Source organism: Sapajus apella, unplaced genomic scaffold (assembly GCF_009761245.1).
Source record: "Sapajus apella isolate SASKATOON/1434 unplaced genomic scaffold, GSC_monkey_1.0 scaffold2, whole genome shotgun sequence".
Classification (NCBI taxonomy): domain Eukaryota; kingdom Metazoa; phylum Chordata; class Mammalia; order Primates; family Cebidae; genus Sapajus; species Sapajus apella.
Genome location: NW_022436942.1, coordinates 30,164,595 through 30,181,798, shown reverse-complemented (window position 1 = coordinate 30,181,798; position 17,204 = coordinate 30,164,595).

The window sequence follows — 17,204 nt, the reverse complement described above, 5'->3', positions numbered from 1 at the left end:
CTTAAAGTAAGTTTGTATATATGGACCAAATTCTTAATCTTTGCCAGGAAAATATAATGATATCAGATATAAAACAATTTAGCCTCTCCAAAGAGGAGGCTAAACCTAGGATGAACCTAGAATCAACCAGAGTTCTCGAAGTTAATTTGGAAAGGGTATATTCCCCATAGATGACCACGTTAAGAGTTCAGGCACAGATGATTGGGAAAACTATTGGCATCAAATGAACTTATGAGTTTTAACAAATCTAGCTTTGCTAATGTGGAACAAAAATCAGCCACTTGATATCTCCGAACTTTATACTAACTAAAGAGCTCGAGGATGGGTTCTAGTATAGACAGGAAAGAGAACAGATGCATATTAATGAAGGAGATATCAATCTTAGGTAAAATACTGTTTTTCTCCACATGGGTAGACTTTTATACCTAGACCAGCATTGAGTCATTTATTTATTTATCCATCAAATATTCATTGACTTCCTATAATATGCCTACCTCCATGCTACATTATGGAGATGCAAAGATACTCATTTTTGTATAATGCCTATACTTAAGAGCTTGTAGGTAAGGGCAATAAAACTCTGTTGTATTATATCTGATTATAGTGTATCATCCCAAGTACGGGGGAAAAAAAGTGTAAGAGGGTCTCATATAAAAAGACCTTTGGAGTAAGTTATTTTGTGGGTCTCCACTCATTCACAATAGAAACTGATTGTATCAAGTAATCTATCCTTTTCTCTCAGCTCTCAAAATTTCATGATTTTTTATGCCTTTACAATGACCTTTAAAACTTCCTAAAAGGCCATATTTAACTGTAAAAATTATTTGTTCCGAAGTTTTAATCATAAAAATACATTTTTCTTTTGATGTTAGGTAACATTTTGCAAAGCATTCCCCTATATCTTGTTGTAAAGTCTGATACTTGTATTAGTATAGTTTTTAATATTAGTTTGTTTGTCTTAAATTATTTCAATTTTTCATTTTTTAATACAGTTGATGCTTGTATTATCACTATTTTAAAAGTATTCTCTCAGTTTTAAAATTAAAGATGATCAGGGAAATGCAAATTAAAACCATGAGATACCACATTACCCTAATAAGAATTACCATTATTAAAAAGTCAAAAAACAATAGATATTGACAAAGATATGGTGCAAAGGGAACACTTATACACTGTTGTTGGGAATATTACTTAGTACAACCTCTATGGAAAACAGTATGGAAATTTCTCAAAGAACTAAAAGTGGATAAAACATTTGATCCAGCAATCCCACTACTGGGTATCCACCAAAAGGAAAATAAACCATAATATCAAAAACAGCTACTTTCATATGTGTTTTCCCAGTCCAATTCACAATTCCAAAGATATGAATCACCCTAAGTACCCATCAACTGGTGAATGTATAACTACAATGTCATGGATTTATATCATGAAATACTACTCAGCCATGAAAAAGAACAAAATAACGTCCTTTACAGCAACTTGAATAGACCTGGAGGCCATTATCCTAAGTGAAATAACTCAGGAATGGAAAACCAAGTACCATATCTTCTCACTTATAAGTGGGAGCTAACCTACGAGTATACATAATCATATAGAGTGGTATAATGGACACTGAAGACTCAGAAGGGATGAGGGTAGGAGGGATGAAAAAATCACCTATTGGATACAATGTATGCTGTTAGGGTGATGGGCACACTAAAAGCCCAGATGTCATCACTACACAATTCATCCATGTCACCCTAAATCCCATCCATTTGTGCCCCTAAAGTGATTGAAATAAAAAATAAATTTTTAAAAATAAATAAAATTAAAGGTGAAGAATGTGTAGAAATAAATTCTGTGCCACAGTTTACCAGATTTTTAAGGGTGGCTTCATTAGTGAGCTCTTTCATTTCATTTCAGTTGAGATTGCATCACTCCAGGCACTATAATACACTTTGTTGTATAGCAATGAACAAGAAGATGATGTTTTATAAGATATTGATTTTTATACACTCCTTTTTTTTTTTTTTTGAGATGGAGTTTCACTCTTGTTGCCCTGGCTGGAGTGCAATGGCACAATCTCAGCTCACTGCAACCTCCACCTCCTGGGTTCAAGTGATTCTCCTGCTTCAGCCTCCCAAGTAGCTGGAATTACAGGCATGTACCACCACACCCAGCTAATTTGTGTGTTTTTGTTGTTGTTTTGTTTTTTTTAGTAAAGGGATTTCACCATGTTGGCCAGGCTGGTCTCTAACTCCTGACCTCAGGTGATGCTCCCACCTCAGCCTCTCAAAGTGCTGGGATTACAGGGCATGAGCCACTGCGCCTGATCTATACACTGCATATTAAAGCATCCTAAAAGATTACCTCCATTGAAGAGATTCTTGACTCTAAGGTGATTCACTGTATGTAGGTAAATAGACAAATAGTATAACACAACCACACACCCTGTTGAGAACTGCATGTTTTCCAGACAACTGTTCTATTATGGACCCTCAGACCAACCACACATATAAACAAATCGCCAAGAGCGTTGAAACATTTCCTCATGGGTTTTTCAGTTACCTTCAGAACTTACCCAAATTGCCTGTTCTGTCTCAGTGTTCTCTGCACTCATCTGCCTAAGTCTCAGATTCCCATTTGGCTTTCAATCTTGGCTTCTCATGCTTGGCTCAAGATCCTTAGCTGCTTGTAGACAAAATTTCCTGGCTCAAAATGTCGTGGTCTCTCCCTCTTAGAGACTATTCTGGTATTTGCTCTGTGGCCTAAGCATCATAAGCCATGTATATAAGACACTACTGACATCTGGTGTTGTCCCAGAATATAAAGACCACCAGATTCAGCCCTCCGAAAGAAGCTAGACACCAGACATATCTGAGTCACCTTTATCCCAATACATACAAGGCCGTATTGCTTGGGTTCTTATCATCTTACCAACCATTCTTTTATTTAGTACAGTGTGATCTAAAAACATTCCTTGTCATCCCTCTAAATGCCTCCTGTGCTCTTGTACTTCTGAGCCATTGCATATTGGAATATTTTCTACACCTTGTTTTAATTCTAGGGATTCCTTCAAATCAGCAAAGTCAGGTCAGGTAGCATTTCCTGTTGGAAGTATTCTGACATTCCCTGCCGGGCACGGTGGCTCAAGCCTGTAATCCCAGCACTTTGGGAGGCCGTGGGGGGTGGATCATGAGGTCAAGAGATCGAGACCATCCTGGTCAACATGGTGAAACCGTGTCTCTACTAAAAATACAAAACATTAGCTGGGCATGGTGGCGCATGCCTGTAATCCCAGCTACTCAGGAGGCTGAGGCAGGAGAATTGCCTGAACCCAGGAGGCGGAGGTTGCGGTGAGCCAAGATCACGCCATTGCACTCCAGCCTGGGTAACAAGAGTGAAACTCTGTCTCTAAAAAAAAAAAAAAAAAAAAAAGAAAAGAAAAGAAAAGAAAAAGAAAAGAAAAGAAAAAAAAAAGGAAGTATTCTGACATTCCATGCCAAGTGAGAAAAACTCTCATCTGTGACCACACGTTAGTTAATTCACTCTTCAGTAATTGTTTCACTTTCTCAGCTGTTTTCCAAATATACTAAAGAGCTCCATAGAGTCTTAGGCAGCATCTCGTTCACCTCTGAATCCCTGGTGCCCAGAACAGAACTTGGAATGAAGGACATGCATCATTAAGTGCGGACTGAGCATGTGAATATATTCATAACAATGGTTGCTTAATGTCATCCTGCATGGGTCAGTGTCAGGTTCAGAAACAGTTTCATCTTTTTCATTTATAATTACATTGTATTCTCCTGCTGCTGTTTGCTTTACTCAGCTTTTTATTAGGAATAAATATTTATGTGAATTTTTCCCCTGTGATGGTTGGGGATATTTGTTACAAATACTTATCTTGGCATTTGTCCCTTCTGATGCGACACTGGCAGACATTTAGTCAACATGCTTGTATGTGTGGGAAGTATTGTATAGAGCACCCCAAGCACTGTATCTTCATTGTTTAAATGAAGGTATTTATGTGAAAATACCTTCTTTCTACCACCTCACCTCCTTATATCTTTTATAGGAGCCCATCAAATTCAGTACAACCTTCATTCCTGAATATTTATCACAAACTTCTTAAATTAGCCATCTTCATAGTAACTTGAGGTTTCTCAAGTTTATTCATGTGGCAAAACTGTAAGAATGATGCATGTTGAGGTGCTGAAATCCCATTCAAAGGAGAGAAATTTTACTAACAGAAAACATGGTTATATTACGTATATACAACATAAAAATCACAGCACCAAATGCATCTCTCCTTGCAAAAGAAGCAAGTTGGTGCACATAATATTATTACTGAAGCTATTTGCTTAATTCTATTTGCTGTGAAAAACAGAATAGAAATATTCCACAATAGTACATTTCAGACTGTGTAATTATGTCTTGAAAAGTGGTTTTCAAACTATATTTCTGTAGAACACGTGTATTTCTCCACTAAATAGCAATATTTTTGCCTAATATATAGGTAAATGTAATAAATACTATTTAGTCCATTTCTTGGTTTTCTTTCATATTTTTCACACAAATTATTTATATGTCACCTACTAGTAGATGGCAAAATTAGTTTATAAGTAGTGATGAATGTCAATGCAAATCTTCCAATAACAATAATAAAATTACCCAAATCATCAGTTTTACATGTACCAAGCACTATGTAAGAGCTTTACATATACTATAAAATTTAGTTCTTCCAAAAATGCTAGAGAGTATTATTTCCATTTTACTGTGAGTAAATTGAGGCTACAGAAGATAAATAACTTACCTAATGCCTCTTAAAAATAAATTGCTTCTTTATTATTCTCCTGCCTAGCATTTCTGTTGTCTTCTGGGAACATATTAAAGTAGATAGAAGATCATATTCTTATCAAAACTCTTTGTGACGTTGTGTGATAGAGAAGGTTAACCCAGAACTTGTAGGCCTATGTTCCATAGAGTTTTTATTGTGTTTCTAGTTTCGGTAGTGAGTCTTTTTTTTTTTTTTTTCCATTTATTTGGTTTTTGTAACATACAAATTGAACCTGAATACTTCTAACAATGGTCTGTTGCCACCAGGGTTCTGTAGTGTTAGCAAGGTTTTCCCAGTTAATTCTCAGTTTACCTGCCTTCTTTCAAGTTTTATATCCATCACTGGTAACTTCAGTTATTTTGTTCTAACACGTGAGGCTTGAGTGAAAAGCAAGAACACTTAGTACTATATTCATTGGGACTATTACATTTTCCCCCTTCCAGAGAGAAATAGAATTCTCTGAATTTATACCCACCAGAGAGTTTTTTTGAAACATGAAATTTTGTACATCATTTAGACAAATCATTGAGTTTTGTGCAGATCCATCACATGATTTGAGATGCTTTCCAGCACATCTGTGTTCAGAAATCAATGAATGGATCGTACTTACCAACATAGGCCATTTATCTGTGACAGACAGAGTATGGAAAGTAGATTCTTGTTAATTTTTAATAAGATTCACAAATAACATCCCTTTAGGGAATAGAAAAGGATAAAGATGTGCAGTGTTTACTCTAAAATACATTAAAAACCCACATCAAATATACATCAAGGCACATATCAAAGTACTCACAGGTATAGTCCAAATGGTGGCATACAAGAGCATCAGTTAGCTTAAAATGTGTCCGTAGAGATTTTGCTCGGCACACACAGTTCACCATCTGTGGCTTCCCATTAGCGCTCAGCTGGTGTGGCCCCTTTGGCAAGTGCACCTCCACAGTCCTGCTCCCTGCTTTCTCAGCATGACAGGGAAGGTTGTGGTTGTGAACAAATGCACTCGTGAACAACTGCACTAGCACTTCCTCCATTCTGTGATGGATTATGGTTTAGTGGCTTAAGAACTGGCTCATGTCCTTTTCAAAAATATATAAATGTAAAAGTACTATGTGATGACAAGGTACAACACCGAAGAACATTACTAAACACTACTCTTAAAAACAAAGCAATGCTTGCCTTATAGTGTTGGACACTGTTGGCCTCTCATGCCTTTTGATACAACCAGGTCTTGAAACCTCTCTTGCCATCTTATCTTCGTGATAGGTAGAGCCTCCCTTATCTGCTCCCCTGCTTTTGATAATCCTCAGACTTCAATACCTAGCCCATTGCTTTTCTCTGGTCACATGTAGCTATTGGGTTATGTGATTCTTTCTGATGTCTCTGTCTTCCAGCTATATTCATTTGTATTCAGTTCTAACTTCTGTACTGTGATTCAGACATATAAACCTAAATGCATCAGGACCCCTGAACTTCACAGTACCTCAAATTCTGTATAACAAAAGCTGAATCCATTATCTTTGCACCTTTCACACTGATTCTTCTACTTGATGGTCTCATCTTCTCCAGGAAAATGGAAATCATTCTTGACTTACCCCTCTACTACATGTCTTTTATCCAGTCCATCACCAAGTCATGCCAATTTTATCTTCTAAATGTTGTAGCATGTACTCCCTTCCTATTTCTCTCCATAATTACTTTTTACTAACCAAGTTGAGGCCTTGACCATTTGTCTACAGAATTTCAGTTGCTTACTAACTGTTTTCTCTTAGTTCAGTATTGCTCCAACCTCATAAACCATTTTCTAAACAACAGCCAAAGGGGTGTCTCTACAACATATACCTGGTCTTCCTATCACTGTAGTCCTTGAAACACTTAAAGACTTTCCGTTAACTTTGAGATTACTTAAGTTCCTTAGGGTAGCATATAAATACCTTTATGTCCTGGCATAGTTTGCCTTTTAACCTCACTTTCAACCTTATGTTTTATACTTTAACAAATACATATCTTACATTTTCTTGCTTTTTGTGCCCTTTGTTCACTTTAATTGAAGAGAGACATGTATATGTCTTTTGTTGGTTAACTTACTCATCCTTCAAGGTGTTATTTTCGTCTGAGAGACATACATTAATCCAAAATTGGACTAAGGGTTCCTCTGTACTCGTAAGTACCCAATGTATATCTGTGTCATTTTTATTACCTACAGTATTATATGCCATCTTATCACGAATATATAAGCTCTTTGGGACCTACTTTCCTATTTTATTTACTCTTCTACCCCTAGTGCTTAGCGTAACTGGCATATAGTGAGTGCTCAGTAAGTGTTTTCTGATCTGCACTGAGAGATATTTTGAACATTGCTGTGTATACATAAAGGAGCATGACTTAAATTTTGAGTTCCTTATAACTATATCTTATCATTCAATTTGAAAAGTGTTTAATTTGCCAGGTATGGTGGCTCAAACCCATAATTTCAGCACTTTGGAGGCTGAGGCAGGCAGATTGCTTGAGCTCAGCAGTTCATGATCAGCCTGGTGAACATGGTGAAACCACATCTCTACTAAAAATACAAAAATTAGTTGGATGAGGTGGCAGGCACCTGTAATCCCAGATACTCAGGTGGCTGAGGCACGAGAATCACTGGAAACTGGGAGGCGGAGGTTGCAGTGAGCCAAGATCGCACGATTATACTCTCTAGTCTGGGTGGCAGAGCAGAACTCCGTCTCAGAAAAAAAAAAAAAAAAAGTTTAGTGAATTCATTTCTGATACTTTCAAGGTTAGGATATAGGAGGAGGTTAAGATACAGGCATTTTTTTTGGTTTTGTTTTGTTTTGGGACAGATTCTCACTCTGTCACCCAGGCTGAAATGCAGTTGCATGACTTCAGCTCACTGCGACCTCTAACCCCCAAGTTCTAAGCAATTCTGCAGCGTCAGCCTCCTGATTAGCTGGGATTACAGGCACATGCCATTACGCCCAGCTAATTTTTGTATTTTTAGTAGAGATGGGGTTTCGCTATATTGGCCAGGCTGGTCTCAAACTCCTGACCTCAAGTGATCCACCCGCCTTGGCCTCCCTAAGTGCTGGGATTACAGGCATGAGCCACCACGCTTGGCCAAGATACAGTTCATCTCAAAGAACTTGCCAGTATAATCAGGGATGTAGGATCTTCATATTCATTATTCAATTCTATATACGTACATAGAATATATATAATGTGTATTATATATATATAATGTGTTTCATAAAAGAGGCATATATACTTTATATGTTTGTAGGCATTAGAATTACACAGAATATATATTTATAAATACTTGTGATGATCTATGTTGTACCAGGTATTCTGAAAGGTATCGAGCATTTAACAACTAGTGAGACATGATCCTTGCCCCCCAGGAATTTACAGTTCTAGTTTGGAAGTCAATTGAGGAGGAATCAGGAATTTACAAAGCAGTGTGAAGTGTTCTTTCTTTGTGTGCCAGGCACTGTGTTGGACACCAGGAATAAACATGAATGAGAGGAGCCCTCTCATTACACAGTAATTGATACAATGGATGGGGCATGCAGTTCAGGCCAAAAGAATCAGGGAAGGAGAGAGAAGAGTGTGGGTTGAGAAGTGAATAAAGATTTCATGCAGGATATGGGAACTGAGTTGGACATGGAGAGACAGCTTAAATAGGCTATTTGACTCATCAGATAAAATCAATAGTTATTCAGAATAGATAGGATACAATTGTAATGAAACTGCAATATATGGCCTTTTATTCCTCCTCTATATCTAGAAGAAAAAACAATTTTTGTTATCCTCCAGCTACCACAATAGCTCTTTCCTTTCATTCACAGTCAAGTTGCATAAATGAAATATATCTATGAAGTTTATGAATAGTAAGATAGTTTAAATGGTATAAAAAATCAGTTATCAGAACTGCTGTGACCTGTCTCTAGAAAATTTTATTCTGAAATTTGTTCTGTTTACCTTAGTCTCAGAAAGAGAATACCTTTATACTCCTCTTTGGACAATAACTCTGGTGTGGAATGAGAGAAAAAGGAAAAATCCCCACACTCCATGGGTAGAATATCAGTATCATCGTGTTTTCTACTTTTAATTAGATTTTATTGGATTGTGGTTTTCTAAAACTTGATAATACTTTATATCAGAAAATTCCCAAAGTATCATAGGACATTACGTCATTTTAGGCACCTTGCATCTAATCAGTGAGAATAGCATTTTAATATGTATGAAACCAACAAAGAATTGCAGATCTCCAATTTCAAGGATTTCAAATGTTAAGCCAACAATCATTAACAAAAATACCAAAATGAAAAAAAATTTGTTTACTTATTGCCAAGTAATTTAACCAAAACTCAATAGAAAGCTTTCAGAAAAATCTTCTTCAGGCAATGTCTGACAGAGGCAGCAAATGTCTGCCTATGAAGCATTCCTAAGTGACCTGCATATTCCTTTCTTGCATACATCAGATTACCAGTGGCTCCTAATGATTGTTACCAAGCAAAAGGGGCTCCCTGCCCAATATGCTGGAAGCCAATGCTATATAACCAGGTTTTAGAGAAAAGCTTGTTATTGCAAGTCAACTAGCAAGGAGACAGGAGTCCAGCTCAAATCTGTCTCCCTGTGCTGGCTTAATGGGAGTAATTTCATTAGAAAAGGTTTAGTGGGCAGATTCTGAGATTAGTAGGTGACTGGTGGAAGGAAACGGGAGGTCTGGAATGTCCTTGGAAATGCACAGTCATCTCTTTTTGCTACCTCATGGATCGTGTGTGTAAATTCAAGTGGAGTTAGTATAAATCATGCAGTGGGAATTTGGGCTGTGATGTCAGCAAGCTCGTTCAGCATAAACTCCAGCTGGTCATATTGGTTTCAACTGATTTCAGCCAGTTTTGTTCTCTTACAAGTGGAGGGAGTGTCTTTGTGTCAGCAAGTTGTTTCTTTTTTTATCTGCCATCCTGCAAACTCGAGGAGTTAGTCATCAGTGTCTTTAATTCCTTGGAGCATGGTTTCATGACCAGGTATAATAAGCTTGAAAGCAGGCCTGATAATACTTTTAATGTAAGAGGATTACACTCCTTTGAAAAGTCCTTATGAGAGTAGGGTGACATTTTTGTTGATCCATGTCTTCTTGCTTATTTGGGCAAGGCTTAGTGACAAGGAGCACACATATTTATGAAATAGCTGACAAAAAAAAATGGTGCACTTCTGGCAGTAGAACAGAGAGAAATAAACTGGCCAGGATACATACTGAGTGGAGGGTATCAATTAATCATGTTCTTATCGACCAGAAGAAAACAACACTCCTGGTACACTTTCTAAGCATGAAATTCAATCTATACTTTTAAAAAAATAATAAGGAAGTGATGTGCTTTATTTGACTATGACATTAGCAAGAGGAATTATCGAGGAAGTACAATTTATTGTTGACCTTCTCTATCCCCCAAGTGAACCTTCACAGTTATCCAGTCTAGAGTTTAGAAAGGCCTTTAACTTCTTCCAGCCAACAAGACATAACTATGCTTACAGTTGCAACTAATTTTAAGGAGCCATCTTGGACCTATTAAATAAGTAGACCTAGATGTAGAACCTATCAAATAACTAGATTCACTTTCATAGATCTGTTTGATATATTTACAGAGCTCTTGCGGACAATTCAAGATAAAAAGTTTGGTCCTGATTCAGCGTCCTGATACCGGGTAAACTGTACCTAACTTCTTGCTGGTGGTTATGTAACAATGCCCTGTTGACAATATGAGATCACCAGGGTGATCTTAGTTGAATTTTATATATTACATTTCTGTAGAACAACAGATGGCCAAAAGAAGAAAAATACCCATTTTTAGATTATAGAGTGATTTTTTTTAGCAAAAGTTATAATCACCAACATTATTATTATTGTTATTGAATATAACATGCTCACTGCCTGATGTACTAGAAGCCAATATGACACCGGGTTTTTAAGAAAAGAAAAGCTTTGTATTGCTAGTCGACTGACAAAGAGACAAGAGTCCAGCTCAAATCTTTCTCCCTGTGTTGGCTTTGTGACTGTAATTTTATTAGAAAAGGTTTACAGAGTGAATTCTGAGATTAGTAGGTGATTGGCAGAAGGAAAGGGGAGGTCTGGAAAGTCGTAAGGAATGTGCAGTTACCCCTTCATCCCTCTTCATGGGTTCTTTGTGTAAATTTGGGGGAAGTTGGTATAAAACAAACTGGAAATTTAGCCTGTGACATCAGCAAGCTCATTCTGTGTAAACTCCAATCGGCCATATTGGTTCCAACCAATTTCAGCCAGTTTTGTTATCTTACAAGCAAAGAGCTAGCATTTTAGCATGTTGGTTTTTTGTTTTTTTGTTTGTTTGTTTGTTTTTGTTTTTAATCTGCTATACTGCAAAATCAAAAACTGATGATAGTAACTGGCTTTTTTAACTCTTTGGAACACGGTTTCATTAGTATCTTTTCTACTGGCTATTATGGCAAGTACATGTGATGCTACTGCTTCAGAGTGTTCCAGAATGAAAAACCACATAAGAAGACGAGGATTCTGATGAAATGGGGGGCTAAACAAACTTCTCCATAAGTTTTCCAATCAAAAATACCTAGAAGTGAAAAATTCCTGACAGTTACATTTAAAGAATAGTCAAATTCAAAATAAATAATGGAATATCCTGAAGTGACAAATAATCTTCAGAGAAATGAAAGTTGGGGAAAATAAACACAAATTGGCACTGAGGCAGGGAAAAGAGGTATAGAATAGTGGAATGGATGATAGTGGTGGTAGAGAGTAGCGGAAAATAAGAGAGATTACCATATTGTGTAATAGCTTGGATCCTGGGTTTTAATTCTCAGCAGAGACAGATCATAAACATTAAGTAAAATGGGAGAAAATAAGAGACCTCTACATATACTTGGAACCATCAAATAATTAACATAAATAGGGACTATATAAATACCAATTTAACCTTCAGGTTTGCACAAGAGATGCCAATGCTTTCACAAATACAAACACTAAACAAAAGATACCTAAAAATGAACTTGGTACTGGAAAGAAGATAAAAGTAGGTAGACTGTATTAGAGAGGAGAGGTGGCATTTTGAAGGGAATGGCATAGAATGAGTTACTCATTCTTGTGGCATTTAGCCAGATGGCATGCCAGAGTTAGCACATGGTAATGTAGCTCAACTCCATTAAGAAACCTGCAGCTCTTCTGGAACGAAGAACTAGGGAATGTCATTTGGGGAAACTTTTGCTGAAAACCAAGAAGGGACCCCATAAAAAGGAAAGGAAGAAAAACAGGGGGACCAAACAATGTATATACATTCTGCCCAAAAGTCTGTCTAAAAACCAAACCACAACAGGTGGAAACAGATTCCAACTAAGTATAATGGGCCTAATTCCATGTAAGGACCTGTAAAAGGCCCATGCTGATCACATAGCTATACTATTCATTTCACATACAGCAAAAATTTCATTTATAAATGAAAAAGAATCAAGAACATTCTTGGATAAGAGGAAACTGTGAGAATTAATTATCAGCAGAGCTGCCCTAAAAGAAACGCAAAAGGAAGTTTGCTGGGATAAAGGAAAATGACATCAGAGGTAAATGTGGAACTGTAAGAATGAGGAACAAACAAGATAAATAGTTTATATCTGGGTAAATATAAAGGACCATATTTTCGTACGTTCTCTGAAATATGTGTGACTGCTGAAAGCAAAAATTACACATTGTCTGATGGGTTTTCAATGTATGTAGATATAATATATTTGAGAATTAGAAAGGACAGGTTCAAGGAATCTATATGGATGTAATTTTAAGTTATGTACATTTTACTTAATGTAGCAAAATATAATTCTAAGTAGACTGTAAATGAGAGGTATGCATATTTCACTCCCTATGAAAAGCACTAAAGAAATTATACAAAGAGATCATATATAGCCATAAAGTCAATAGATAAATTTAAATAAAATATTAAAAATAAATTTAATAATACAGAAGAAGGAAGCGAATGAGGCACAGAAGAACATAAAAAGAGAGGACAGACAGAAATCAAATAATAAAATGATAGTGCTATGTCCAATCATAACAATATTTAAATTAAATGTAAAGAGTCTGAACAAAGCAATCAAAACATAGAAACTATCAGATTGTATCTTAAAAAATTTTCTTAAAGACCAGACTATATGTTGTCCACAAGAAACCCACAATAAAAATAAATGCATCAATAGACCCAAAGAAGGAAAGAAGAAACTAATAACAGAAAGATATATGAAACATTCTCAAATATTTGAAAATTAAACATTATATTCTAAATATCCTATAAGTTAAAGATAATAATATGTAAAAAGTTTGAAAGTAATTTGAATTGAGTGAAAATACAAATAAATTGTTGGAAAACAGCTGAAACAGTGATCGTATGGAAACTTACAGCACTACATGCTTATTTTTTTTTATAAAAGTTCATGAATCAAGAATCTAGATTTTTACCTTAAGAAACTAGATAGATCAAGGGAGGATCCAAGATGGCCGTTTAGGAACAGCTCAGGATTGTAGCTCCCAGTGAAAGCACAGAGGGTGAGTGGATGCCGCATTTTTATTGCCCACAGATTAGGAAATTCCCAGGCGGAGGAGCTCCACAGGTCACCAGTGCGGCTGTTTCAGCCAGCACGGCTGTGCCGGCCAGCACCGCTGCTTTGCCCCGCGCGGTTGCTTTGTCAGCGCCCCGGAGCAGCGGTTCTCCATACAAAATACACCAGTCTGGGTGCCCTTTTGGCTGGTGATTGGAGCCACGGGAAGTCGCCCATTCATCTGTTTAAAAAGGGGACTGAGCAGGGAACCAGGACAGTAGATTCCAGGGCAAAAAAAAAAAAAAAGTGCCACAAACCTCAGTGCCCCTGTTTAAGCCAGCGCAGCGAGTGGCCGCAGGGGAAAACACACAGACCCCAGCGCCTCTTCAACAGGCGACTGGAACACCAACTTAAAAAAGGCTCTGAGGCAGGGAGCCAGGCGATCAGGCTTGGCTGGTCCCACCCCCACAAAAGAACAGGAACCAGAAACTCTGGATTGAGAGTTTCACAGCAAGCGTAGCTGAACCCGGATGGTCCAGCTCTGTGGGGGAGGGACTTCCCCATTACCGAGGCAGCCCACCACTACAGAGGTAGTTAGCCAATGCTGAGGCAGCCTGCCGTTGCCAAGGCAACCCGCCACTGCAGAGAGACTCTGCCTCAACAGAGGCGGGCCACCATCTCCAAAGCAGTTCTAACTACACCCATAGAAACAGGACTGCAGGGAAGTTCACTTGGCAGCTGGGCGGACCCCACAGCAGCTCAGCAAAGCCTCTACAGGCAGACAGTGACTAGGCTGCCTCCTTGCTGGGCAGGGCAGCTCTGAAGGAAAAAAAAAAAAAAAAGAGAGAAGGCAGGAGCATAACCAAAATTCATAAAGCCCTAAATCCCTGGGACAGAGCACCTGGGAACAAAAAGCAGTTTATGAGTTCTGCTGCAGCAGACCTAAACATACATGCCCAGCAGCTCTGAATGAAAAACAGAGCTCACAGCTCACCATTTGAGCTCCTATAAAGAAGAGACCATCTCCTCAAGCAGCTCCCTGACCACTATATATCCAAAGAGACACCTCATAAAGGAGAGATCAGATTGTCACTAGGCGGGTATCCTTCTGGGACAAAGATAGCAGAAGAAGAAAACTGGTAACAAGCCTTACTGTTCAGTAGCTGCTGCAGGTGAACCCCAGGCAAGCAGGGCCTGGAGTGAACCTCAGCAGACCTACAGCAGAGGGGCCAGACTGTCAGAAGGAAAACCAAGAAACAGAAATAACCTCATCATCAACAAACAGAACGTCAATCTGAAAGATTTGAGACCCAATCTGAAAGCCAGCAACTACAAAGTCGACAGGTGGATAAATCCTTAAAGATGGGAAGAAACCAGTGCAAAAAGGATGAAAACACCCGAAACCAGAACACCTCTCCTCCTACAAGGGATCACAACTCCACATCAGCAAGGGAACAAGGTTGGAGGGAGAATGAGTGTGATGAAATGACAGAATCAGACTTCAGAAGGTGGGTAGTAAGAAACTTCTGTGAACTTAAAGAACATGTTCTAACCAAATGCCAAGAAACTAAGAACCTTGAAGAAAGATTTGACGAAATGCTAACGAGAATGGACAAAATAGAAAGGAATATAAGTGAATTGATGGAGCTGAAAAACGCAACACGAGAACTTCGCGAAGCATGCACAAGTATTGACAGCCAAATTGACCAAGCAGAAGAAAGGATATCAGAGGTCGAAGATCAACTCAATGAAATAAAACAGGAAGGCAAGACTGGAGAAAAAAGGGTAAAAAGGAATGAACAAAATCTCCAAGAAATGTGGGACTATGTGAAAAGACCTAATCTACATTTGATAGGCGTACCTGAATGCGATGAAGAGAATGAATCCAAGCTGGAAAATACTCTTCAGGATATTATCCAGGAAAACTTCCCCAACCTAGCAAGGCAGGCAAACATTCAAGTCCAGGAAATACAGAGAACACCACAAAGATAATCATCAAGAATAGCAACCCCAAGGCACATAATCGTCAGATTCACCAGGGTCGAAATGAAGGAGAAAATACGAAGGGCAGCCAGAGAGAAAGGTCAGGTTACCCACAAAGGGAAACCCATCAGACTCACAGCAGATCTCTCAGCAGAAACCCTACAAGCCAGAAGAGAGTGGGGGCCAATATTCAACATCCTTAAAGAAAAGAACTTTCAACCCAGAATCTCCTATCCAGCCAAACTAAGCTGCATAAGTGAAGGAAAAATAAAATCCTTTGGGAACATGCAAGTACTCAGAGATTTTGTCACCACCAGGCCAGCTCTACAAGAGCTCCTGAAAGAGGCTCTACACATATAAAGGAACAACAAGTACCAGCTCAACTAAAGGGCAAAACACCCAGCTAGCACCAAAATGGCAGTATCAAATTCATACATAACAATATTAACCCTAAATGTAAATGGACTAAATGCCCCAATAAAAAGACACAGACTGGCAAATTGGATAAAAAGCCAAAACCCATCAGTGTGCTGTATCCAGGGAACCCATTTCACATGCAAGGATACACAAAGGCTCAAAATAAAGGGATGGAGGAAGATTTACCAAGAAAATGGAGAGCAAAAAAAAGCAGGAGTTGCAATTCTCATCTCTGATAAATTAGACTTTAAAGCAACAAAGATCAAAAGTGACAAAGAAGGACATTACATAATGGTAAAAAGATCAATGCAACAAGAAGAGCTAACGATCCTAAATATATATGCACCTAATACAGGAGCACCAAGATACATAAGGCAAGTTCTTAATGACCTACAAAGAGACTTAGACTCCCACACAATAATAGTGGGAGACTTTAACAACCCATTGTCAATATTAGACATATCAACCAGACAGAAAATTAACAAGGATATCCAGGACATGAACTCAGACCTGGACCAAGCAAACCTAATAGACATTTACAGAACTCTCCACCCCAAATCCACAGAATATACATTCTTCTCAGCACCACATCACACCTACTCTAAAATTGACCACATAATTGGGAGTAAATTACTCCTCAGCAAATGCAAAAGAACAGAAATCATAACAAACAGTCTCTCAGACCACAGTGCAATCAAGTTGGAACTCAGAACTCAAAAACTAACCCAGAACAGCACAGCTTCATGGAAACTGAACAACTTGCACTTGAATGTTGACTGGGTAAACAATGAAATGAAGACAGAAATAAAGATGTTCTTTGAAACCAACGAGAATGAAGACACAACATACCAGAATCTCTGGGACACATTTAAAGCAGTCTCTAGAGGAAAATATATAGCAATAAGTGCCCAAATGAGGAGCAAGGAGAGATAAAAAATTGACACCCTATCGTTGAAACTGAAAGAGCTAGAGGAGCAAGATCAAAAAACCTCAAAGTCTAGCAGAAGACAAGAAATAGCTAAGATCAGAGCAGAACTGAAGGAGATAGAGACACAAAAAACCCTTCAAAAAATCAATAAATCCAGGAGCTGGTTTTTTGAAAAGATCAACAAAATGGACAGACCACTAGCCAGGTTAATAAAAAAGAAAAGAGAGAATAATCAAATTTTCTTTTTAAGAGAGAATAACCAAATTGATGCAATAAAAAACGATAAAGGGGATATCACCACAGATTCCACAGAAATTCAAACCATCATCAGAGATTATTACAAAAAGCTCTATGCACATAAACTAATAAACCTGGAAGAAATGGATAAATTCCTGGACACTTGCCTCCTCCCAAGCCTAAACCAGGAAGAAGCCGAAACCCTGAACAGACCCATAACAAGGTCTGAAGTTGAGGCAGCAATTAAGAGCTTAC